General features: G+C 40.6%; 1 long non-coding RNA gene across 1 annotated transcript in view; it reads right to left on the reverse strand.

Moving 5' to 3' along the window:
- The window catches only part of LOC110407957, a 72,514-nt gene that overhangs the window by 35,747 nt on the left and 12,304 nt on the right, over positions 1-24,463 (reverse strand). The window lies entirely within an intron of this gene.

Raw genomic sequence — 24,463 nt, forward strand, 5'->3', positions numbered from 1 at the left:
AGCACCCTGCTGGGGTTGGCCTTACTGCAGCAGGAGTCGAGGCAGATGAATCCAGGGTCCCCTCCAACCTCAGTCACACTGTGATTCTGTGAAGACAAACTGCTGCACACCATTAGCTTAAAAACTAGAGTGTCAAAATAACAAAGTCTGTTGAAGCCCCTCAAAAGTAAATCCACTGATGGAAAGATCATAAAGATGCAGTGCCAAAATTCAACAGCTGTATGCTTGGGTATTCCAGTGGATGAAGACTCCTCAGGATCTCAAATGATCTGTTACTGCTAGCCAGAAGACATTCAGTAATTGAACACAGTTAGCAAAGCAGTCGGGAGCATGCACACACACAAGAAGAGCACGCTGGCACTGCACAGCTCATTGTTTTAGGCTACAATTGACATAACTCTGCTGATGAAGATTAAATGCAGCTGCAAGACCCAAATGGACAAGATGGACAAAGTGCTGGGGAAAAAGAAACAGAATAATATGAAACTCAATGGTCGTATGTTATTCATGAGAAGCTCTTCTGAGAATAGTTGGGAATATTTCAACTTGCATCTTTGGTTGTTAAAGGGAAAACAGAACATCGGAGCCATAAATAAAAATGCATGAAAAATAAAGTTGTGTGAAAGAGCTACTTATGTGCAGTAATGGCTACTAAGATTGTCTATGTTGAGTGCTTGCGTTAATAGCAAAAGTCATGATACTTCAAGAATAAACAGAAGGACACTGCTAACTTTTAGAGTTGCAAAGCTTCTCAGATTTTGGAGTCTGCAGGCATTTATCTCAACTCACTAAAGCAAACACAACTGTCTTCTGCTATATCAAGAACTGAAAAGCTGCCAGCAACACTTACGCATACTGCAGAAAACATTCTGCACGACTTCCATCTGGTATTCATCAATCTAACTGGATGTAAGGGTGGCATATGTTAGCATTCTCCCACAGCCTAGAGAAAGTAACCATCTTGCCCTCCTTGGTGGAAGCATCCCATTTTTTTGCATCAGATATTTTTTAATTAGTCTTCAAACACTTCAAACTCCATATTGGAAGGCAGCATTCTAGGCATTCCACCTGGACTCACCACACCGCTGGATGGTGCAATGCCTAGGTTTCCATGGCAGAATTCTATTTGCTAGCCAGTGCATCAGATAATCAGGCTGCAGAGAAAGCTCCTGCTTAGACCACACCACCAAAAGATATGTGGGGTGTTGCTTCGCCCACAGAGTAGATCTCACCCTCTATATGAGAGAGGAAAAAAAAAAAAAAAACCAAGGCAAACACACTTTGTTTCCATCATTAGTACTGTTAATTTTGCTGCAAGTCTTAAACCCACATGGACAAGCTAAGGCTTCCAAGAACAAACAAACTCCCAAGCAGACTTTTTTCCTACCACTACCAATAGCGTATACTTCCCAAGCAGCCTCATTAGAGGGAAAATAGCAGTGTGTACACGGAGACAAATGCAGAGGTGCCTGCATTTGCTAAAACGTAGACTGGAGGATTAAAGAATTAACACGGTGGCATATTTAAGTGCAAAGCAAATGGATGATCCAGCTGAAGTCTGGGAGAACACAGGGGTTCAAATTTCTGACTGATAAACCACTGCTACAGTGCAAAGCAAAGCCCAGTAAGCTCATGGCAAGATTCCCTTGCACGTGAGCAGACACCAGCTCAGGTTCCAGGCTCAGAGCACCAACACCAAGCCTGCTTTCTCAAATTTCAGCTAGCAGATGTGAGCAGAGTTCTATCTGCCAAAGAGGCACAAGCTTGGGTTTGTTCTTTCCCGTGTCTTCTTATTTTAAAACTATTCCTATTAAATAAATTAAATGACAAGAAGCACCAGGCAATGTTGGATGAATAGACAAAGGAATTCATCAACTATTAAAAACCCAAACCAACAAAAATAGGTTCAATTGAAAACAGTCTCTCTTTCCCCTCAAAACTATTTTCTTTGAATCTGAAGTCCCAGTGCAGTTCTCTGCATTCCATGATATTAAACTCCTCAAAATTGAATGAGAAACACACAAACCTGAACAGCAAGCTGGCAGCAAAGTTGGACCAGCTACAGGGAAATGAAGCTTTCAACATCACCTGCCAAGAACGAGCCAATAAGGATTATTTCTAGTGTTTTGTTTCATAAGGAAGAATAATAATTTCTTGCCAACATGGCCAGAAAATGTGGTATGGAGAGAGCGCATAAGTACAGAAAAACAGATCCAGAGAGTCTATTCCAGCCTTCCCTGCCTAGGCAGAGCTAGCTGTGTATTTATCACCATGGGATGTTGCTCAGACATTTAAACATTGTGGTTTTATTTGTTGTTTGGTTTTGTTGTTCTTTCCCCATATCATTCCAGTCCCAGTGTGAATTAATCTTCCTTGAATGGCAGCTCAGAGTTTCGCACTGTATTTAGGTAAGATCCTATCAACGTATGGGACAGCAGCCCGAGGATTGATCTTTGTCCAAATTTTAACTAACACAGGAAGAGCACAAAATACCAGAATTGTTTAACGAAGTTCTCATGACAAACAGGAAAGTTGCAGCCACCTCACTGCCTCCTTTGGGTGACAAACCATTTGTTGCCTGAATCCAGCCCTGCAGCTGATGGGCTTGTCGGCACTTCCCACCAGCAGCCCTCTGAGCAGCAGGGCCTGCTGTTGGCAGCTGAACGTGCAATGCCTCCCACAACAGAAAAAACAGGGAAGCTTACTTTCGGGCACCTACCCCCCCAGTCTAATCTTTGCTGAAAAGATAACTGCAATGTAAGGACATGGGAGAACAAGGACTTCCCACAACACACAACCTCAGTGGTGTATTTGTGCAGCAGGAGCAAGACTTCCAGCTGATCTTAACTATTTCTTCTAGAAATAAAATAATTAACTCCTCAGTGAAGAATTCCCCAACTTGAGGGATGCTGTTCCACTAGTTAATCACTTTCAGTGAGTTTTGTACCAGATTCCCTGATTTCAACACCTCCAGTTTCAGATTCCGTACACTGAAAGCCTCAGGCCAATTACCACTAGATAACAATGAAGGCCATTTTAGGAGCAGAACTGTGTCTATACTAATTACCTATACCAGTATTTTCATACAGTATGAACCTGAGAAAAAAGTGTAGAAGACTAATCTTGATGCAAGCATTCCTTTGCACCATCTGTAACTGACATACTACTCCCCTAACTCTCAGAATAAATCTATACCATCTACGCTTAGGTTTTTCCCCGTATTAATGCTCTAAAAGAAACAAAACAATAGCTATTGATTTCAGTTATAACTACCCATTTTTCTGTTTTCAGCATGACATAGTTCAGTAAAATGAACAGGAACAGGAGCAATGTTTTATAGTAGCATCGTATTAATGGCTGTGGGACTAATCATATCTTATTGAGCTGGGAGCACCAACAAGCCAAACCCAAAGAAGATATACCCTCAAGCTACATACTTAATCTATTTGACAACACTTTATTTTTACCTCGTGGGACTATACATGTTCAGTTGTATCATCTGTAGAAGCAGTTCAGTCTTAACTTGAGACCTCACCATGACTCCATTGTTTTGCCACCTACCTCCTGCATCAAGTATATGGAAACTGAATACAAATCAGTGAAGGCCCATCTAACCTCAGCAATCACCCATATTGTGAAAATCAGAATAGATCAAGAATTGCTCTTATTTTTCCAGTCTTGCCTCTCATTCAAGCACATGGATTGAAACAGTTTGTGCCTATTCATAATTTATTGGAGCATTTGCAGCTTACATCAGAAATACAGGCCTAGCCTGCAGGAAAAACAATGACTAATAGCTGGAAGAGTGCACTGCAATTAGTCATCACGAAGCACACCCGTGCTCACTGCTCACTCCTCGGGTGCCAGTAAAGTCCAGTAGGGAAGTCTGACACTACGTCACCCAGAGAAGTACACCACTTCCAAAGAGCAATAGCAGTTAGATCAGAGACTGTGATTTCCCTCTCCCGGTACGTACCTGAAGGAAAACCTACATCTACAAATGTTCCCAACAATCTGAACCCCTTAAGGAAGCTGATGGGAAAAACTGTGCTCTGATTACACTCTCACCACTAGGACACGCTCATTCTCCTTTGGAAGTCCAGAATGCATTTTCTCTTTTCAACTTCAGCACTAAGCATAGAGACATAATTACATGAGCCAGAAGATGCTGCTGCTCAGAGACAAGATGCTGCTCATCTGCCACCACTTGCTTGGGTAGCATGGGGATTCCACTCTGGTCATGTCTGCAACTCAGCAGAACATGGTAATTGATGTCCCTACTTCTCACGGTCATTTCTTCTCTCAAGATGCTTCTCCAAATGCCACTCAGAATTCACCTGGGTGCTATTTTTTGACATCCCTGCCATAGGGACCCTTGGATTAATTGGATAGAAAACAAAGTCAATCAGGAAGCATTTGTACAGCTCCGAGTCAGGTTTACTGAAAAAGGCTTTTGCTGAAGACAGCGTTCACCTCTTTGGTCCTTCTTCCATGGCACAGCGCGTCTCCAGTCTAAATCTGGATGCTGGACACAAACACTACAATTGGTTTGTGCTCTCCAGACCTACAGCAATATAAGGCATTTTGCAACTAGGAATTTCAAAGACAAACCAAAGTGGGTTTAGAGCTGCCTGAGGGCAAAGGGAGCCATGGCGTCTTTCCTTTCTTCCTCTTCCTCCTTATTAACTGCTGGCTTAGCACATGCTTCATCCCGTGCCCTGGCCACAGTCAGAGGCTGTGCACTCACACTGTTTAGATGAGGATCACGCCTGCTTCATTTCTACAGTTGTTACAGTTGCAGATGGTCACAATTAACAGCTTGCTTTGGAAAGGCAGAGCACCCTGGAAACAGTGCATCTGGAAGGGGTTCTTTGTGCTTCCACAGCACTGAAGGAGTTTCACATTAAGAGTTTTCAGTGTGCTTTCCAATAATCCAGGTGACACTACTATGGCATTTTACTACAGATTTTATTTACTGTTATGGACAACAAAGTTAATGGAATTGGAGTCATAACCTGGTTAATTTTTAAAAGCAAACTCCTTCCATCTGGGAAAGTTGTTAGGAAGAAGGTAAGAATAGGGAGATTTCAAGAATACTAACGGCCTTCTCTGTTCACATAAAAGCGTGTTTTCTTTCTGAATACATTATGCTAAATCTGCATGCAAATGAGAAGAGTATAAATAGAATTGGGCATTAACTGACATAAGATTTTTTATTTTTTTTTAATGGAGATGAGGCAGAGGATGTTGTTATTAAAGGAGTTAAGCTCTAACATCTGTTTTTAATTCTACTAGCTTATTTGTCTGTTTATACCTACAGGCTTTCAAGACATCACTTAATACTGCTAATTAAAGCTGAAAGTTTTGTTCACAGCGATGCTTTCTTGTATCCCTGCAAGCCACTTACTCATGTCCCTGCTGTCATTGCAGGTGATAGCTTCTTGATGGAGATACGACATGAGGCCAAAGTGCCTCCACAAGGGACAAGAAGAGGTTCACCTTGTCCCATCTGACAGAGGAGCAAGTGGTGGATAGTAGTGACCACTAGCCTCTACACAAGTCTTTGTCTCGCCTCCAGGCTGGGTCAGAATCCTACCAGTATTCTACCAGGGCTGACTTGAACAAAACCAAGGCAATATTCTTTAGAATATTTCTAAAATGCCCCAGAAATGGGGTTCTGATTTAACAATATGATACCAGTTACACTGGGAGAAGACGTGCTATGTTGCAGATGCATGCACATATTCCATTTTCTTAGCATTGAGAATCCCATCTGCTGTCATGCCCTAAGGAAATTTGGTATTTTTTCTTCAGGACAAGCAACGCAATGCTCATTCAAGAGTAGTGCTGCACAGGCAAGTAGTCCATGGCTATGGAAGCACTTGCAGAAGTGACTTAGATGGCTTGGCATGAAGCACATTACGGAAGAAGCCACAAGGACAAATACCAATGAGTTTATTAATTGTTTCACACTTTGGACTTGAGCCTCCAGAGATTCAGACATAGATGTTCTTTGTTAGCCATTTACATCAGTTTTTCTTTAAAACAAACACCCCACACCATTCACAGCATATTGGTAAGAGGTCAAGCAAGCCAGCCGAGGGCAGCCCATTATAAAATCCCAATCTCTCAACCCTTGCATCATATGTACTTTCCATCATAAGCCTACTATCACTCATGCAACAGGCATACAGTTGGCAGCTGTGATGCACAGTGGGCTGTGCCAACAGAGAGAGACATGCAGAAAGAAATCTAAGAGGTAATGAGTCAATCTGACTGTGCGTAGTATCATGTTCGCTTTTTGCCACACAGAGACTGTGTTTTATTTTTTCACACAGGAGTTTCACAATCAGAACAGACTTTTTTCCCCCTTTTTGGAACTACCAGTATGCTTTTAAGTATATTTTTAAACCTGTTTCAGTCTGGAAGAGAGCTTTTGTTGCATATACTGCAGTGCTTATTACCTGGGGGCCTGGCTCCCTGGGTGAGGTGTCTAGACATCTCTGCAGTGGAAATAACTGCACAGCCTAACACTGTATTGAATCCACTAGTTTTAGAATTAGGAGTAATTTCATGCCCCAGGTTGCCATAATCAAACACATCTGTTGCATGGAAATTATCTACTGCCAACTTGACTGCAAAGCACAATATGCCCGAGTTATCTGTGTTCTCAAGATCAACTTTACTTTCTAAAAGGCTGCATTAAGCACCACACATCTGAACACCATCAGCACAGGTTTAGTCATACCAAGATCCGCGTGGGATTCAAGCAGATCCAAAGACTCACTTTAAGGACAGGAGGACAATTCAGGAATGGTAGGTTTGATGAGTAATATTGCAGACACTGAGCTGCATGCCAGGAATACAGAAAAGTCTATTTGAAATACTTCCACAGAAATGAATTAGAGCACTCCTCTCAATCCTCTGAAGCACTGAAGAGTTATAACAACCAACCATTAATTTAAGTCAGTTCTCAGCTTCATTTGTCCACAGCTACACTTCCATAGTTGAATACACAGAAACATTATGACAGATATGCAAATCTGATATTTTCAGGCAGGGAAGGTGAAATCCCTCTAGATAAAAGTTTTGAGTCTGATCTTTAAAAGGAGCCTGCTGCTGGCTTCTGTCATCCTTCTCTCCTTCATTCAATAAGCAGACCCACAGCTTAAGGAAAATGAGGATTTTGTCCACAAGAAAAGAACCACGTATCTCCCCAGACAAGGACAAGAATTCACCTTTTCCACGTAGGGAAACACTTTGGTATTTGTCAAAGTAAAAAGGGGGCAAGGGGTGGTGTGTGTGTGGCCTCCTCAGGCATTTAGATGTAAAACTTTTCAAGTAAATGAAAAAAATGAGTAATCACATACAATATTTTACACTAATTTAGAACATCTTGTGTGTTTTATGCTTTCTTGCCTTATGTCTAATACTGATGCTGCTTTTCCACCAAATAAGGGAGATTTTTTCTTGAAGTTGCCACTCTTGTTCCACAGAAAAGTATTCTTCCTACTCATTTTCCCTCCTTACTGTATTGTCTGTTCTGGCCCCTGGTCTGAAACATACCATTACTTATTAGCTACATTCCACAGGTCCAGTAGGCCAAAAGCACACAGGATGCCAGCATCCTCTGATTACTCTTGTAAAGAAGTTTTCGATGTCACAAGGCACCACTCTAGTCAGGGCAGCTGACAGTAGACTGTATCTCATTGCAGCTCTGCACCATGACATCCCTTCCTCCCAGCCAGTACAAGACAAACTCTCCAAACAACACTACCCATCAGCAAGCAGAAACACAGACAAGGGCATCCACTAGTTAAATTCAGCTCTCTAGTCACACAAGTTGACTAGAGAAGTGGAAGCACAAGTTGTGGTACAGGCTTCATAACAAGCACAAATGGTGCCCAGAGAACAAATTCCACAATACAAAATCTCAGGAATGCCAAGTGTTCACCTCAGTGAAGGTACACGTCCCATAAACACGGTCTTAGAGCAGATTGCCACAATTATATCCATAAAAAGAGTTGAAAAGATTTCCTTAAGGAGACCTTATTGAACATTTGAAATGCATCAGAATTAACAATCCCTATGATTTTATTAAGGAAACTCACAAGCAAAGCATTTAGTCTAGTGGAGCAACAGAAAACTAGGAAGGCATTTCCTCATCTCAACGATGCTTTGGGAATGTGCACTCTTCACTTCCTTTTTAAATGTTGAGTTGCCTAATTGAAATGCAGCTCAGATAGCATCCAGGCTCACTTCTGGATCACTAAGAAATTGGTCCGATTTGAAAATGTCAGGATCTGGTTAGCAATTCAAATGACCACAGCGGTAATTACGCCTTTTCATGTTCCAGCATGTTGCACTGCATCAAAACTGACACAAATGCCTGGTTTTATAATATCACAGCATGGAAATAAATGTCCAAAACGATATGAAAATGTACTAGTAAGAGATTAATAACTGTTCTTCTAGGAAGAAAGATGGCTCTTTTCAACCAGTATATTTAAAAGAAACCTTCTCTGATAGCATCTCTCCTTGAGGGAAACTGAATTATATTATCACTCATAAGCCATAATCATTTCTGTCAGCACCAGTCAGAATATTTGAAGGAAAGGAGGAGGAGAAAGAGGGAAAGAGTTGAGGGGTAAAAAAAAAAATAGTGCAATCTTATAAATAAGTCCAGAGAGATATGACTTAAAGGTTCCCCTCCAGCATTTTGTTCTCTCTCCCACCCAGCAGACGAGAACATATTTCAAGTGTTTTATTTTGATCATAAAACAGAGGAATTACGTGGATAGGGAGCAATGCATCATGAGCGATGTGCTCTGCTCTACAATCTTTGGTACCAATGTGTCATTTTGAAATATAGGCCTAAAGCAATACAGGCAAGGGAAACTTCTTTCTTTCTCAAAAAAGGAGGAGGGAGAAAGGTCTTTCCAAGTCTAATGTTTCCCCCAGAAGTCATATACCAGAGTCACTCAGTTGCCTCCTGGATACAGGATGGTTTGAACAGCTCAACACTAAGCACTTCTGCCTCTTGAAGAAAGCACATGGGTGGAGATCCCAGTCAGCACATCCCTTGAGCAGCTGTTTTATCTGATAGGTCACACAACACACAACTCCAGTCATATATGTGACAGAGCACAATGAATAGATTGGTGAAATGCCTTCACAGCACTGCTCAAGACTTAGAGTCCATGCTTCCTCTGCAGTCTAATGCTTTCTTTCCATCTGGGTATGGGTACTGGTGTTTAGAACAAAAGGTATCTGTGAAATTGCAATGGAGAAATGATGATGTTGGACAATAACCTCACACCAGCTCCTTAAGTATTTGTTGTTCTTTGGCTTTGTGTGGTGGTGTTTGAGGATTTTTTTTGTTACTGTTGTTTTTTTTAACCAATATCTACTAACTCAGCAAACAACAGGGAGCGCTGCTGGAACTGCAGGTCTCTCAACATGTTATGCTATCATAATCTAGTAGTGATGCCAAAAGGAACTGTTCTACATAATCCTAGAATCACAGAATGGCTTGAGTTGAAAGGGACCTTACGGACCATCTGTTTCCAACACTTGCAATGGGGCAACAGTTGCTGGGAAAGAGGAGAGAAATGTAGAAAGAAACTGCCCTATGCTTCAAGTTCTGTTAGTAGACAATACAAAATCACGTGCCATTCTTCTTCTTCCAACTTGTTCACCACAAATGCCACATCGTACTGTAATTTGAATCCAATTTATGTCATTGACAAGATAACCAAATTCAAGCCTCACTTGTCTACTGCTAGTGAGAACATTACAGAGGAATAAGTAATGCATAATGAAGGCATTCAAGATCAAGTGTCATACAAAGCACGAACCAATCTAAAGCAGCAGGAGAAATTGGCTGTGTAACTGGTTTCTCCCAAGCTAAAGAGGTTTTAGCTGGAGAGAAGTCCAAAGGGTGTTTTCCAACATTTTCACAAGGTACATAAATTTTGCAGGGAACTGTTAACTTTATAGCTCCTTCGAGACTTGGGAGGAAGAACTACAGCCAAGACTGTAAGCTAAGGTTCCAGTCTAACAAAGCAGAGCCGTATGGCTGTGCTCAGCCAAGACTTTCAACATCAAGATATTTGTGCCTTACAATCATATGACCCCAAGCAACCATAAGAACATAATGTTCTCTTTTGCAGAGGAAAAAAATAAGATAGTAACCACTGTCTGCAATGGGTAATTAATGAGCCACTATTCCAACATAAGTCAGAAATCCCCAAGATTCATCTAGGTAAAAATCACATCTTACTCAGCAAATAGACTTCTCACTCTGCAAGCAAGTTTCTTCTGTCAAAAACAAACCAACAAGCCAAAAAACACCTCAAGACCTTATTCAACACCGTAACATGGGATATCATAATACACATTGAAGATAAAGTAGTGAAAGGGTAAAGCAATGGGACTGTACAGCGAGAGGCAATGGTCATCTGGCACAAGATGATGTAGAGCACTTCTTAAGATGATGAGAAGTCAAGAAAAAACCTGCAGAGTGATCTGGAATCCACTTCTACTGGAACCATTTGGTGAATAAATGCACTCAAACTCATACTCTAGCAATGAAATAGTGGATGGGAGTCTACAACAGGGTGTGTAGATATCTATAAGCTATCTAGTTATTCTTCCATCTTTATTTTTATATAGAAAAGTGAAACTATGTTAGTTTTAAAAATATTCTCAGAGTATTAGAAAATAAAGATTCTCTCCTAGATTCACATTCTTTTTAATTTCCATTGTAATTTCCATTAATTTTTTTCTGTTACAGTATTTAAGTAGTCACAGTGGGAATTAAGTTACTCCTTCTGTCTTCAGTACCTGAAGAGGTAAAATAAGCAGAATATATTGTTCTTCTGCCTGGGAAGGCTGATCCCAGATCAATGCCTGACATCTTGGTACTTGGTAAGACTACTTGGGATAAGACGCTGTACAAGATAAGAGCAGAAAAAACAAAGCAACAGAAACCACATCCAAGAACATGACTTTAAAATGCATCTTTGCATTAGTGTTGCAACACAAACGCCTCACAGATTCTCATTTACACATAAGAGAAGCAGAAGCACAACTTTCTGATCCCACTTGCACCTATCTAGGTGCACCAAACCCAGTGAACTGTTACAAAGCTTAACATAGTGGCCAACACTTCTAGACAGACAGAAATTCTCTTCAGACCTTTCCTACTGGGAAAACAAACCAACCAACCACACAAGTTTGGAGTTATACTTATGGATCTTTTAAGCCTTGCATGTACCTGAATAGACAGTACTATACAGCAGCAACACTTATGTGATAATCACACTTCCTTTTGCAAAGTGCCAAAGTCTGAGACCAAGAAAACTGCCATGGCACAGTCAGCATCCAAAAGCTGTGCTCAATGGGAGTACCATGATGACCTGCTTATCATCTAAAAGACTGGGCTCAGATGGTCACCATTCGTATTTTGCAGCCAGGATACAGAAAAAAATAATTGTAACTGGCAATAAAAATTAGAAGTACCTCCTTTAAAGAAATCAATCTTCCACTGGACAAAAACAAGTGAGAAATACCGAGGCTACAAACTTGTTTAAGCAGAGATTTTTTTCCCATATGGATCTTAACACAAAAAGGGCCCACCACATGACACAGATCCTATGTGTGAGCTGCAAACAATAACAGTAGTACTAATAACAATTATTTTTTCAAAAAAATCAAGTTGGCAGACTGAATTCCCAATGGATGAAAACAGTCTAACAGTTTACAATGAACACATGTTTGAAGTCAACTTCAAGTAATATGCTAACAAGAATTATGTGCATCTGTTTCATGCTCCCTGAGAATAATGCCATCAAAACTGAATTCAAATGTTTCAAAACAGAGTCTGAACATGTCTTGGACTAATTAAAATTAACCACGTTCCTGAGGTCACAAGCTTAGCCCTTTGGACATAAGCAAATTCTAGCTAAGATCACTCATCAAGCAAAATAATGAATATCTGTGTTCAAAAGGCATGCACAATACATTTATTTAATTAATGTAATACTGGATTGAAGGAGATTTATAGAGTCATCTCAACTTTGAAAGACCACAATAGCGCTCTTCAGTCATAATACTGTGGAGTCTTAACAACATGCAATGAAGTAAATCAGGTCAGCAGTAGACCTTAGGAACTTAGACAAATTATTAATTAGGTTACAATATTGTTAGATATGAAAACAACTTATTTCTATTAAGTAGTATAAATTAGCTTTCTCTTTTTTTTAATTCAAATAAGAAAAGAAAAACGTAGATCTGTTTTGCAAACATATTGCTGGGGCTGTTGCACTGTTCCTTATGCAAGTTAGATACTCTTTTCCTGGTTAAAATGAAAATGAGGAGCAGAAAATCATAACCGGTCTCCAGATAAACACTGAAGATAATGCAACTACTTGGAAGCTTTTATCTTGACTTTTCTTCTAGGTAATAACAAAACAGGAAAACTAAGATCATGACACAGGTAAAACACAGACCAGATTTTTTTTCAGCTCACACTACATGGAAAACCAGATTAGCATAATGATAATGGATTGAAATCCTGCATCTACCAGTGATGCTGCCTTGCATACACAAAGTACTGGGAAAGGTTAGCCAAGGTGTACAGTAATCATCAATAGTCCCTGCACCAGTGGCTCCAACTCCCAGTGCAACTGGATCCCTATCAGGAGAGTCTGGGTATCACTGCAATATAAATAAATATTTAGGTGAGAAACTAATGGTTTTGAAGACCATTATTTCCCTTGCAAGCTATGTGCTAAAGCGCTCCCCCTGGGATCTGTTCCTGGCTGAACACAAATTTACTCAAAGTTCCAACAGTTCCACATGATTATCAGTATTTTTTTTTTTAAACATATTGGCACTAACAAACTGTGAAACCTACTAAATGAAAATAATCTCCTTATGTCTTAAAGCTTGGGGGGGTGGGGAAACAACTCATTTTACTAGGCACTGATCTGATTACTCTGTGAATAAAGCTAATCAGTGTAATTACACTGTTTAGAAGTGCATGCTATGGACCCACAGATGAACACAGAATACTTCTGTAGGTGCCAGCTGCATTCCAGATTTGCTAAACTAGAGTTTTCTGTTGTTTTTTTTTATTATACTGGTTTCAAATTATTCTTTCAAGTCCAATCACGTGCAAAGAACTGGAGGAAGTTTCCTGCCATTTGCTTTCCAGTCAGAGCATTTAGTGAAAAGCTAACAGTTTTCCAGATGCAGCAAAGAAATTTCATGCATTGTGGTGCTACATCAGCAAAAGGCTGGATTCAGAAATCTTGAGTCCCACTCAATTACCCTGAGAAGCATATCAGCAGTTTACTGTACTGCTGCAACATGGACATTGTCTCCACCATTATCTCCATATTTTAGCATTAATATGTAAGTTTGCCAAAGGATCCTAACTACAGAAACATCACTCAGGCTTAAAAAAAGAAAAGCAACCCCTCTTAGGTGTCCAACATTCTTAACTAATTAACACGAAATAGGTGAGGATGTCATACTGCCCATTCTATGAAGAGCATTTCAAGAGAGAAATGGAAGAGTCAACGTGATAGCCTTTTCCCTTTCACACTCTGCAGCAGGCAGAATTTGATCTAATACTTTCCAGAACTTCTTTGTCTCTGATCTGGGAATTCCAGCATTGCCTTTATCCAGTTAATCCAGCTCTGAGTTGAAATATCAGTGACATTCTCTCACATATTGGTTTTCAACCCGGAGCTGCTGAACCTCTTCGACACTTCTGGCTGGGTATGCTGCCCTCAACAAATGCATTTGATGCTCATGTATAGCCTCTTGGCTGCTTGTTTCCACAGCCATCTGTCAGGATGGCATCCTGCCTGCTTACTAGGTGGTGTGCCAGTTTTACTAGTGCAGAGATGCCAAGAATAGGTGGTTTTAAATGCACAGCCAGCGCATCTCTTCTTACCACCACTCCTCCACTATCTCAGTAGAGGTAGAAACAGCCACTCAGGAAGAGGCCATAAGTCCACCCAGAGTCCTTACTGAGGTCATTTACAAAGCCTTAAAACAAAACAAGAGTACCAGGAGATGAAGAACTACAAAATAACTCACTCATCAATAGCCTGGAAGCATAGCAGCTGAAAACATGCATATGGGTTTCTCTACAGAAAGCGCTATAAACCCTGGAGTGAACCCTCTCATTTAAAAAAGAAAAAAAGAAAATGCCTCAATGCTGTTTAAGATGTAAAGCAAATTAAAGCCACTCCAGCTCTGACACAGCGCCCATATAGAGAAGTTCAGCACATTGAATTTACACATGGTTGAAATTAATTTGTAACAACTTTTCCATGTTGTTTTCTGTGTTTTCTTATCTCCACAATGGAGACAAGCTTGAAATTGAGATGTTTTGCTGCTAGAATGTGATTAATAGAGATGTAAACACAACTCACTCCACAGTAGCTTCATTTCTGTGCAAGTTAAAACCCCGGGGAACAAATTCTAGTTGTTAACTTTTGAGCCCATCTGAGGCTTTACCTGCCTCCCTCATCCTAATTTAAGCAACAAATGTCTGCCTGCACGACTGAGGACATCAGCCTACATCAAGGGGAGGGAACCTCTTGACCAGGAAAGTGACACAGCACATGGTGAGAAGCAGCACACACTCCCAGAACTCTCCCAGTAAGAGAAGCCAACTGCACCCAGCAACAAGGTGGAGGAGCTCTCATAGGATGGGGAAGGACTGTGCAAGTTGCTTTCTGCCCACATTTAAGGAATCAGCAAGGAAAAGAGCAGGCTTTAGGAAGGGCAGTGAGAAGGTTTGCCCTCGTGCCAAGTTCCATGCCAATGCTCTAGCTGCAGCAGCGAGCAACAAGGCACAGAGCTTTATCTGCTGCCCTCCTGCCTCGCCTCGGAGCCATCTGACAGGTTGCACACTGCTGGCACGGGCAGAGCATGTATTAAAAATTAGCCTCAAGGCTAACAGCAACAACACAGAACAGATCAATCACACAACATTAAAAAGCAAAGTTGATGGAGTTCCAACACACACACGGGGTTCCTCCAAGGAGGAGAGATCCAGCCAGTGTGCATAAATACGACTGACCTTTTTTGGCAGAGAAGAGACTTTTGTAAATACACGTGATTTCCCCAGTTCTAAGGCACACAAAGGTGCCAATTTCAAAACACATTTGAGCACTGAGTACAAAACAAATGCTTTCCAGCCCCGAGTTAAGAGTTCTATCCTATCCGGATAAAGTCAATTTTAAGAAAAAAGAAAAAAAAAACACTTCATGCTTACTCCTTCAGACCTCAAAAGCAGCCCTCACCTTCTCTCCACTCTTCCTTACACCATCTTTGTTTCTCTCCCTCCAGACCTCTCCTCCACTCTTCCCATCCCAAATTCCTGCCCAATTTTCAGGTCAGGTAATGCCACCATTCCCAAGCACACTCACCTACATTTGCCAATTCAGCTGTGGCATCACCATCTGCACACCAGAAAGAAATGATTTGAACCACAAAGCCAGAAACACCAGCTAGCCTAAGCTCACTGAACTCCACAAGGCTCTAGGGGTTTTACCCCCAAATAGTGCTAATTACCAACAGCTGATCCCATCTTGCTCTGACAAGAGAGGCTGGCACTTTAAATGCGATAATTTCATGTTAAATCCTATCATACATTTGCATTATTAAGCGCATTAGCAAAGCATATGCAAAAAGCAAATTTCTTGTTTGTTCTGTGCAGTAGTTGCCATTATTTATGGCTGTTTCAGCTCCCTGCTCCATAGAATTGAGCATTATGAACTACACCACTCTAATGTTTCAATAGAAAGGCACTTCCTCTCGTAATTTATTTGTGAAAGATGCATGTATAAAGGCATTCTTCACAGCTCTTGTAGTTGTGAGCCATTAAAAACCATTTGAAGTCTTCCCACAATTGTTTATACTTTTGGGCAGCAGGCCAAGTGCACTAACTTACACCAGCCAATTTTAATGCCCTCGTATTCCCACAGTGTCACCTAGACTCTCCCCTTCATGCAGCCAGCTTTAAGCCCTCCAAACAGTCCTTTGCTAGTGACAGAAAGGGATGCACACATTCCCTCATCAGACAGTTGAGCTCTTCTTCAGCAGAGGTCCCACAAGGTACCATGGTAGCTCTCTCCACCACTTCTGGCTGGCACATGAGAGCAGACAGGAAGGGAATTCTCTGGAAGCGCTCCATGACTCCATAGCTAACCAAGTCTACTAGCAGGGGGCTAACCTCTGGGATGCTCATCTAATGCACGGCCAACACTAAACTGGGCCCTTGAGCCCCACACATTAAGGACAGCACACAGTGGGTATTCCTGTCCCTTCAGCTCTGGACCCAGTTCTTTGATGGGATGAATAGAGCTGACTTGGATCAGTCTCTGGCAAGAAAGTCATTGGCAGGAGTCAATCTCCAATGCATTCTCTTCCAGTGCTGCCTGCTCAGGAAGAGGCCAACAATCTCCAGGCCAAGATGCAATTCTCACTCAGTGGATGTGTTGCTCAGTCTGTGCGTAGTTTCCTGAAATATCTGTATTTATCTCCCAGTTGAGAACTCACTGCACATTAAGCCAAATTCCCTCCATTCTTGCTATTTCTACACTATAATTACATTACGGATTTCATAAGCTAAAGCTGCAAGAAGCAACAATCCAGCTCTCTTTGAATGGGAGCAGATTACACTTGCTCAAAATTCTATAGAATTTGTTTATGTTTGCATGATTTGCAAACCGCCATGGGGAAAGAGGATTACTGTAACCAGCATGTTTGTTTGGTTTTCAAAGTGCTTGTTTTTCCATCATGCAGCAGATAACATCTGTACTCATCATGCCTTAGCACACCAAGCCTCCAAGACAGATAATTATAGCAGAGACGGATGAGATAAGGCTTGCTGGAATATCTCAGCTGATCCATTCCCTGCAAGCACAAGATCAGTGTCCGCCAGGTGGTGGGGAGCAGCAGCTCCTTCATGGAAGATTTTGCCCATAGGCAAAATAAACTCATGGTACCAATACCTTTTTGCTCAGCTATCAGATTTCGGTCCTCAATACCTTTGTTCTTACGTGTCTTAGAAATAATGATTTTCACCTTCCTGGATATAAGTGAAAATATGAAACAATAAAAACACAATAAATCTTCCACCTAGCATTAACACCGGCAAACAAGATGAAATCTCTATTACTGAACGTGGTAAAGCATTACAGTTGCTACCTTGTATTTTGTTCAAACCTTATTGCCATGATTTTGATTTTATGGCCTTTTCTTCTTCTATTATGAAGGGCAGAAACCTAGTAATAGTAAAGATTAACATATAACACAGACAGAAAATGCTCCTTCTAAGTAATATCTCCAAGGACTACATTTTCACGTAGACACCTCATTCTTTCCTGTAGAGAACATGAAAACTTTGCTTAAATATATCCAACCCCACTGGATACATTTAGGCTTAGAAATACTATTTCAGTAATCATAAAACCATTAAGCGTTGTTACTACAGTAATACCACTACTGCCAGAAGTGCTGGCTCATATCGCCCTTGCAAGAAGTGTCCACATTACTACACAAAGGGCCTTTTTAAAGATAAAAATTAAGCTTTTATTCCTCCTAATGGCAACACTACAGATCCTTGGCGCATTTAAAATGGTTTAAATCAATTCAAGTTTCTGGGAGCTTTAAATGACGTCAATCTCGGCCCAGCATTTGCACAAGAAACTAGAAATTTAGTGGCTATAATTACAAGTAACTTTGTTAAAACAAATGCATGTGTCTGGAAAAAAATCTATTATCTATTTTAGGAAACAGCAGCTCAGAGGCAACGTTAGTCTGGCTATCGCTGATATGTAGTGATTGTCAGAAATGCCAGGGAGCAGTTTCCTAAGTTTTCGACCAAAAACATACCCCAAAACTGATTTTGTGCATAAAAATGACAGCAGTGAAAAAACACCCAAGGATTCACTATGTAAATAATTTGTTCTCTGAAGAGAAATTAAAGATAAGTGACCATTAGAATTAAAAGTAGGATCAAAGCATAGCTACTATTACTACCTCTGAATATTACCAGAAAATGCACACTTTTGATTCATAGATGATGTTTAAAGCTACTTTCTAAGCATAAGCAAGCCATGCAATACATATCTTGAACCTTTAACTCCCAGCTTCAGTGCTGCCATAAACAATAGATATGTAGCCAGCAGCATCCCTGAAATCAAATATCTTCATTTTCCTCAATTCTATAGGCCCAACTCACTTCAAAACCTCTTTTCCAATCCATCAAATGTCCAAATCCAAATGTCAATCAAAACAAATGAACAAGTCCTTCACTCTACTCTGACAGACAGGCAATTCTGCCATAAAGTTAGACCTCTTTCTTCTTTGGGTAGCAGTCACTAGATTCCAAATTAAGCTACAGCAAGAAGGAAGTGATGTCTTTACTTAAGAGTACAAACTAAGGGCATATAGGGTGGAAAAAAATCAGTAACAAAATCCTGCAAGGTGAGCTGGGTAGGAAGGAAAGTTGGCTGGCAGAGTTGTTGGCACTGCTCTCTTGGTGAAACAAAATGCTAAAAACAGCCAACAATGTTAAAATTAACAAAATAAATGTCATGTTCTAGCTTACGATCCAAAACACACCTCATCTAAATCAATATAACATTCAAGCTAGGAACAAGTTTCAATTGTCTTATTCTCTCAGGTAAAACAATTCAAGGAAGCCTGCACAATTTTTTTCCTTGTTTTGCCCTAAGCTTATAGGATTTTGGAAGATAGATGATCTTTATTCTGCCACTGCTATGGTTTCCTAGCTGTGTGAATAACCTTCCTGATATTAGCTCTACTTAAAATATATCTAACTGGCTTTGTTCCCAAAATTAAGATCAAGAAGTCACTGAGAATCCTGAATTAATGCCTAACATCAAATGAAAATGAATTCGGTGACCTTCCTCATAGAATAAACAATTTATTGCACACATCACTTTCTGGAATTTGAATATTGTTGTTTATATGGATGAAGTAGAAAAGCTTAGCCAAGTAGAAGTCATTGAGCACCTAACACAAAATCAGTGTTTCTTCCATGGCTTCTCTCCAGTTTTACACCAACTTAGTCTCTTGTTTTAACCAATCCAGTTTCCAAACTACTTTTCCCATGTTTGCTCTAAGTCAACATAATATATTCTACAGTTAAGTGACAGTAGCTTCCTCAAATGAGGGTCTCATTTATCATTAGGAGTCTGGCATCCTTGAACCAGTCAGAATAAATCATTTTCTTACTTTCTTACTTTAAGGAGCTAAATGAAGCTGCTCCCTGCTGGGAAAATATTCTCTCTCCTGTGTGAATATTCAGGAATTTTGCAGGAACATCCCCCAGAGTTTGCTCATCTACAGATTCCCACTGCCAGTTGTTCTGGGGATCCAAGTCTGTCTCATCACAAGTTCCCAGTGAAATATCAGACCCTGGTCCCACATACCCATACCCTATTGCTACACATACAGCCCCCTTGTTTGTATTCCTCATTTCTGTACTTCAGACTCCCTTCTTTCAAGGACAGCAATCTCCTCTGGGTAGAACATGGTTTAGCTGGTAAGCAGAGGATCTCATACCCACATAGCTGAACAGATTTCTTAATTCTGTGCAGACAAAAGAAAGTCAAAATACCAGAAGATATTGAACATTCATGACAAAAATTTTTTACACTGCATTGAGCCTCACCCACATGAAAGGACAGGCCAGCACGTAAAGGGCTTAAACATCTTTTAGTCATGAATCAAAGATGATGCCTATTGCAGTGATCTCCTAACACATTTTCAGGGCTTCTGTTCTCAGGCTACAAAAGTTGTGAAGGCATAGATGAATTAAAACAATAAAGGCTTTTAATCCAGTTGAACAAATGCCAAATCCCCATAATCTCTACAGACTCCTCGTATCTACCATTTAAATTTAAAATTTGAAATTTAAATACGGAACAACATTAAGCATCCTTGTTCCATGAGAAGAATCATCCTTCACACTTTCAATCTCTGTTAGAAGAGAAATGGGTTTATTCTTATATTCGAAAGGATAGACACACAGTAATATGTGAGCAGACCATAAGCTTGTTCTGATCATGCTCCAAACTAACTGGAAAGCACATAACCATATTAGCCCAGCACTGAGCACTGTCCAATAGTCCTTGTCTCTCAACAGGACTTATTACCTCAGTTTCAATGTGAGAAAACTCAGTAAGACAGTTTTCAAATCAGAGTTCATTTATCTGTACTTGGCCCAATGTCTCAGATCTGATCCAAATCAACTAAGGGTGGGAAATCCTGAACAGAATCCTTAGACAGAGCAAAACTTGCTGCCATTGTATGAATTGGTGATGGACAAGAACCATCTCACAGATGCACGTGCTTGGATGCTGCTGGCACCTGGAAATATTGGACAAGCGCATCATAACAGAAGATACTCTTGGCTGGCAAATCTCCCCTCAGCTTCTCCAGTAAAAATATGCCTGAAACGCATAGGCAGATCAGGAGGCATTAGGAACTGACCACAGGTAAATTCTATGGTCAGTCTTGTTCTGCCTTAACACATCCAACAAGATAATTCAAAATTAAGTTCCAGGAAAGCACAGCTCTAGATTGTTGGCTGCTGTGCCTGAAATCTAGTGATAGGATGCACAGCATGGCCTCAAGTTGCACCAGAGAACATTTAAACAGGAAATCAGGAAGAATTTCTTTACAGTAAGGGTGGTCGGGCTGCCCATGGAGGTGGTGGAATCTCCATCTCTGGAGGTATTCAAGAGACATGTGGCTGTGGCACTCAGGGACATGCTAGGTGGATGGTTGGACTTGATCTTAAAAGTCTTACCCAACTTTCCTTTTTGTATTCCTGTTGCTACTAAGTGATTTCCCATAACATAAGCCTCAGACCATCAAGAAAGCAGCATCATGACACCCATGCTAGGAAAGGCCAGATGGTTGTTAGAACCCAGGTACAAAGCAGTATACCTCTGGTTCAATAGTCCTCTTCAATACAGCTTGAAAGATTACATTTTCATTAGGAATCTAGGATAGTCTAGCAACAGCTTTAGAAAAATAATTTACATAGGAAGAGCAGCCCAAGAGCCTGATCTCTTCTCCTCGCTTCTATGCAGCAGCTGAGAATGGGGGACTACAGCTACAAACAGCAGCAAGTTATACACCACAAGGGAAAAACAAGTGTTGCAGAAGACTTCAAAAGAACAAGGTGGCAATGGAGACACCACCATCTCACATTCAAAGTATGTGCAAAGTGTCTCACAGAAAGCCTGGCAGTTGCTAAGGATTCCCAAAGGAAACATGCTAGGAGGATAGACACCTAACCCCTTCTCCAGTGCAAATTTTTCAGCCCTATGAAGAAACTGTTTTCTAATTTTCTCCAATCAAATATCTGACAGAAGTCATTTTTGTCATTGCATTAGTACTCAAACAACTGAAAGCATAAGTGTTCTAGATGTTTCCATATAGCTCTGGAAAGAAATATCAATTAGAATCCTCTTTCTCCTAATCATAGTGACCAGTTACAAATGCTCAGTTATGTGTTTACTCATTGGAATAAACGTTCAGTTTCTCAACTTGAGCTTCCGATAGTTGCACTCACTGAAAGCAACAGTTCTATCATCTAAGAACAAAACTGAGATTGTACACATACACAAATGCACACAGACTACAAAGAAGCCACACTTAACCACTAGCACGTGGTATAGCATGGAAATAATAAATGGCACATCAAAGACAGATCCCCAGCTGTAGAAGTGCTCTTTTTTAATTCATCACCCTATTCAACTGCTGCATTACTTCACTACAGTTCATATTCAATACAAAGTAATCACAAGTGTTTTGCTGGACTAAATATGGAATAATTTGTAGCAGTTTGATCCAGAAGACAACAATAAAAGCCTTAATATTGCCTTTTCTGTTATTAGAAAGCACTTTTATGATAAAAAAGTATTTTGACTTTCGGTAATTCACCATTTGGTCCTAATGTACTTTGATGGAAAATAGCTTTAGAGGTTTCAGAAAGCCCAAAATAGAGAAACATCTGCTAAAATTTAGGTGCAGCTGTTTAGGAGAAAAGTCCAATGCTAGAAAAGCCAGTACTCCCTCTGTAATCAATAAGAAGTCTATTAAAAACATCAGGGAACAGCGTGAAGTACTTGCCCAGGTTCAAAGTTTTTTTTTTTTAATTTCTTTTTTTTTTTTTTAAAAAGCACCGACATCTTCTGGTCATCAAAACTTGGAGAGGCTTTGTAACTTAGTGTCACACAGGTGTCTCAGCCAGAGTCCAACCAATCCACGGTTGCCTGCTTTTCCAAAGCAATCAGAACTGGTGCAGTCTTAAGAAGGAAGAGCCCCAAAGCACATTATGTGGTTTCATTTCTGATAAAGGAGGCCCGCTGTATTTCCTGCTAGAAGTGACTGCACTTTAGTGATGATCAAAACAACCTTATGCCAAGTCTGTTATCAGCTTCAGGCTCTTTTTAAGAGCTCTACAAAGCTCTGCCCACAAAGTCTTCAATAGGAGTCTAGCCCATTAGGATGAGAGGGAATGCAGCAGGGAAGGTTCAGGCTGGGTATCAGGAAAAATTTATTCACTGAAAGAGTGGTGAGGCACTGCAATGGGCTGCCCAGGGAGGTGACTGTATCATCATTCCTGAAAGCGTTAAAGAAATACCTAGATGCAGTACTAAGGAACATGGTTACTGGACAATATTGGTGGCAGGTGGATGGCTAGACTACATGATCCTGGAGGTCTTTCCCAACCTTGGTGATTCTATGATTCTAGGAAATGGCATCACTACTTCTATCAGAAGAAAGCTTCACGATATTTACCTAAAAGAATAACCCATACAGCACTGAAGGGAGGAACAGACTATTTGTAACCTTTAGCCATTGGGTGGAGGAGTAGCTCCCTTTGAGTTGCTGATTTTGGATAGAACTAAAAGGGCCAGACAGGTCAGTTTTTCCAACAATACTATCAATCACTAAACCTGTACAGAACGTAGAACATTCTTCTTCAGAATGACAAATGCTATTCAAATGAGAAAGCTGTGTCTGCTACCATACTGCAGAACATAACAATAAACACAACAGTGAAAATACAGATGACTCAAGCATCTAATGCCTGTGAATTTAATGCAAATATATTATCTAGATTATCTTCGTCATATTGGTGACTAGAGTTATATGGTCTATTTAAATAGGAAGAAAAAAGCATTATACCCTTCGCCAGCTACCCAAATCAGAACAACTGGAGCAAGTTTATGATCTACGGCCTCTCAAGTTTCAGATACTGTAGCCTCAACATTTCTCACATGGGTTGTACAAATCCACGCACTTAGTGAACCTAACTGTAATAATGACAATAATGCAGTAGTGCTGTATTTTAAAAAGCAATATAAAACTTGAGTAGTCCTATGTTTTTACTGGAAGGAAGAGCAGGAAGGAGTCAAAATGAAGTTCACAACCATAATGTTGGTATGGAAAAAAACACCATCTTCCACAAAACGTTGACCTAAACTATTAGGTGTTTTGGGACGAGGCATGTACTTTTTATTCATCTTTTGTAAAATACTTATGCTTCCTATTAAATCTCCTCAGAGCAGCTGTTTCAGCATTCAACAAGAGCCACTAACTGAACTTTGAAAGACATTCCCTACAACACAAAAGGCAGAAAACCAAGAACAACCCCCATGCTCCCTGCTGTAACAGAACTTAGAGTAGTGTTTCTTCAGAGCACAAGCAGTTCCTTTAATCAAAACACAATTTTCCAAAAGAAAATATTCAGCTGAGATGTACAGACTTCAATACCCTTGCACTATCACTTGACATACATACCTCTCCTAGGACTTCCTATAGAACAGGGGTTTTCTGACCTCAAGCACTACATTTACAGCTCAGGGATGTTACAGAACTAGTTTCACGACAGGTCTGGCCCAAAAGAACCATCTCCCTTTTACTGCAAAAGATTAATGAGCAGGAAACTCAGATAAATGAACAGAGTGACTTCTGTATGAGGAGTGATTGAAGTAGACAAAGATTCCTCAGGTGGGAAAGAAGATGATCAAAGGGGAGAGCAGGAAGGGGTCTGAAATCATAGGAGCATGAAATGGAATGGTGGCTCACATGTTCCATGGTGAACTAGGGAGATTTTAAGGACGGCTCTGAGCCACAGATGGTTTGACAGCAATGATTCTGAAGACTGTCCCCACACACTTGCCCTGTTCCTATACTCACGCCAGTACCAACAAGTGACCTGTGCAGGAGGCAACACAAGCTCAACAGACCTTTCTTCTCTCCTGGTACAGACCCATGCTGATGATTCCCCTTCAGGGAATACTCAGAAGAATGGAGAGAGCTAGAGACATCCAAGAGAAAATAGGCATTTCTTTGCTGGCTTTTCAGACTAACAGCAAGGGACCGC

This window comes from Numida meleagris, chromosome 18 (genome assembly GCF_002078875.1).
Source record: "Numida meleagris isolate 19003 breed g44 Domestic line chromosome 18, NumMel1.0, whole genome shotgun sequence".
In the NCBI taxonomy this organism is placed as follows: Eukaryota; Metazoa; Chordata; class Aves; order Galliformes; family Numididae; genus Numida; species Numida meleagris.